The following is a 2,916-nucleotide window of genomic DNA, read 5'->3' as shown; positions in this document are numbered from 1 at the left end:
TGTGGCTACTCCTTAATCAACTAAAAGTGTACTATCGCATCGGCATAGATTTTGAAAAGGCAAAACAAATTATGCAATTAACATGATATGCAATTCCCAAGTATACTCCCAGGAAAGTTGGTTGAGCTAAGGCCCATTAAAAACCAACTCCTTAGACAGAGTAGGATTTCAAGGGAACTTGTAGCACATTGGCTAATTTTCAAGTTTGCTTCCCAAGAAACTTTCCCCGGGTCATGCAATTTCACATTATAGCAAAATTGTTCTGAAGGTGTTAACGATGTTCACGGTTTAGAAAAAGGCTTTAAGGATAGGTGAACTTTGAACTTAACGAACTACCTTCAGGCACTACTGTAGTTGTACTAAACTATATGTACTATGTAATATGCTAAAGTCCAATAACCTTAAGGAATTTCACTAATTCCTAAATATGCTTTTCTAAGGCATAAAATAAAATTGCATAATTAAAAAATAAATATTATGCTAATGGACATAAAACGCATATTACAATAACATAAAGTTCATATTATACAAGAAATTGCACAAAACATTATAGCAATTCAATAAATATGAACATAACAAACAATATAATTTAAATTCAATTTGCAATTTTGAATGAAAATTTCAATTAAAGACTTTATAATTTTCAAAACAAATTGTATATTGAATAAAAATAATATATGCATTGTTAAGTAGAAGGCCCAATATAATTAAACAAAAGTATATACATATGATAAACCAGAATAGTATATAAAAGGCCCAATTAAAACATTTTTTTTTAATAAAGGGCCAGGCCCAAAAGTGGACCCGACCCAAGTTGCAGAAACACAAAACCAAAAAACCTAGCTGCTTTGAGATTAAACTCCCGCAGCCAACGCAAACAAAGAGAGAAAAAACGATCGGAAAGGGAACGGCCCCGGCAGAATCGTGCCGCAAGCCAGCGCTGACGCCGCCTTCCGCCGTCCGGCGACCGCCGTCCGCGAAACGAAGTCGCGTCATCTTCAAGCTTCATCGCCGGCATCGCCAATTTCTCGCCCGAAGCCTGCTTCGCCGCCGCTCTCCACCCGGACGCAAGACCCAGCGCCGCCGCCGGCATCACCGGATCGAAGAGCAAAACGCGAAACGAAGCCCAAAAACGGAGATACAACAGGTTTTTTTTTTTTAATACTGTTTCTCTGTTCGGCCACCGCCATCATGGAGGTCGCCGAAAAAGGAAAAACCAACGGCGACCGCCGCCCAATGGCAGTTGTGGTCGCCGGAAAGGAAAATGGGGATGTACCGGCGGCCGTCCAAATCCTTCACGGTTTGCCGGTCAGAATCCCATTCACCTCATTTTTTATTTTTATTTTTTTAAAACGAAATATCAGTGTAAACATGTAAATATACAAACTGTATGCGGAAAAACAGTATATTTGTATACATGTTTCTTAATACAGAATACATACACACCCATATCATATGCATTCAAACAAACATATAAATTTCAATAAAAAAACATATTGCATATCATATCATATTCCAGAAAATACATATTATGCAATATACAACTAGGCAGAGATAAATAGGCTCTGATACCAAATGTAAGCATTAACAATATAAGACTAACCTCCAGCCATAGTTGTCTTTAGAATTGCCTTTGCTTGATGCTGTTGTATGTGTTGATAGTGTCAGTATTCTTGCAAAGTGTCTGGTAGAATGGCTCCCACTTGTCTCAGGTTCAATTTAGATGGTGTATCAAGCAGTAACCTGAGCAGTGGGGGACCCCTTCTTATATAGCCTATTGAACCATCAATATAGGCTTTTGTAACGCGTTACAATATCTGATTTTAATATACCATATTATGGCTATTGAAGGCCATCAATTGCACCACATCTTAATGGAAATGTTACAGTGTATTCATATAATGAGATGCATATTTGACTGGGAATTGAACTGTTACGACTTTGATTTCGTGATATTTGAATCCTTGATATAATGATATGCATATATTTTTCTGGGATGTCAATTTGATTGAGGATTTGGGTCAGTAAGTGTAGCAGATTTGTTGATTTTTTCAGGTAATATCTTATATCTTCAAGCTGAAATTCTTGATTGATTGTTGAAGGTATTATTCCCATCTCATGCTATGAATTTAAAACTAGGGTTTATAATTATACTATGTGAATCTGTAATTTTTTTTCTCTAAATATTTATTTCTTTGAATTTTTGTATGATTTTTTTTCTCTAAATATTTATTTCTTTGAATTTTTGTATGATTTTTGAATTATTCATTGAGGTTTTTGTGGATTTTTAGGTGTTAATATTGCTAGAGAATTTAGATACCAAGCTAGTTGCTTCCTTAACTTCTAGTTAGTGATGCCCAATGGGTGTTTGTCGAAATGCCTCAAAAGAGCACCCTTAACTGATATGGACATTTTATGATTTTAATTTTTCTCTTGAATGAAAAATAAAACTGTGGATTATTTGAATGTGACAAAAGTGTGTTCTTGATATCACTTCTTTCATTATTACAACTTACAGTTCGATTGTGTTTTGTAGTGATACCCTAATATCACTATATGATCCAATGATTTTGTGTTCTCTATCTTTGTTAGTGCTGGAACTTGAGTATGATAATGTTTCTAGGGCTCACTGGTTTCATAAGCTACATTCTCAAACTTACACTTTCAAAGGCACAATTTCTAAGAGAGTTTCAAATTGCCAATTAGTTCATGTTATGTATTATGGCATCATTATTGCTTTATGAATCTAGTTTGTCATAACTAATAAATATTGTTTTTTAAATTTCAATGTGTTTTTTATTTGAACTGTTTTGATTTTTAAAGATGTTCTTTACTTTTTGACCTCACTGAACAAAATTCATGCATCCGCCATGGATTTGCTCCTTTCCCTCCCCCCCCCCCCCCCCCCCCCCCCCC

At 35.5% G+C, this 2,916-nt stretch overlaps 1 protein-coding gene across 3 annotated transcripts in view; it reads left to right on the top strand.

Annotated features, from left to right (window-relative positions):
• Positions 1 to 844: 844 nt before the first annotated feature.
• Positions 845 to 2,916, top strand: part of LOC115999194 — a 6,121-nt gene continuing 4,049 nt past the window's right edge. The window contains exons 1-2 of one of the 3 annotated variants that reach the window (XM_031238997.1): positions 845 to 1,147; positions 2,056 to 2,102. The gene's annotated coding sequence lies outside the window, so the exon portion shown is untranslated. Of the gene's footprint in view, positions 1,148 to 2,037; positions 2,103 to 2,916 lie in introns of those variants that run through there. The other 2 variants (XM_031238999.1, XM_031238998.1) reach the window with 2 other exon arrangements.

This window comes from Ipomoea triloba, chromosome 12, assembly GCF_003576645.1.
Source record: "Ipomoea triloba cultivar NCNSP0323 chromosome 12, ASM357664v1".
Lineage (NCBI taxonomy): Eukaryota > Viridiplantae > Streptophyta > Magnoliopsida > Solanales > Convolvulaceae > Ipomoea > Ipomoea triloba.
The sequence above is the reverse complement of the archived record's forward strand: the minus strand, read 5'-3'. Positions and strand labels throughout refer to the sequence as shown.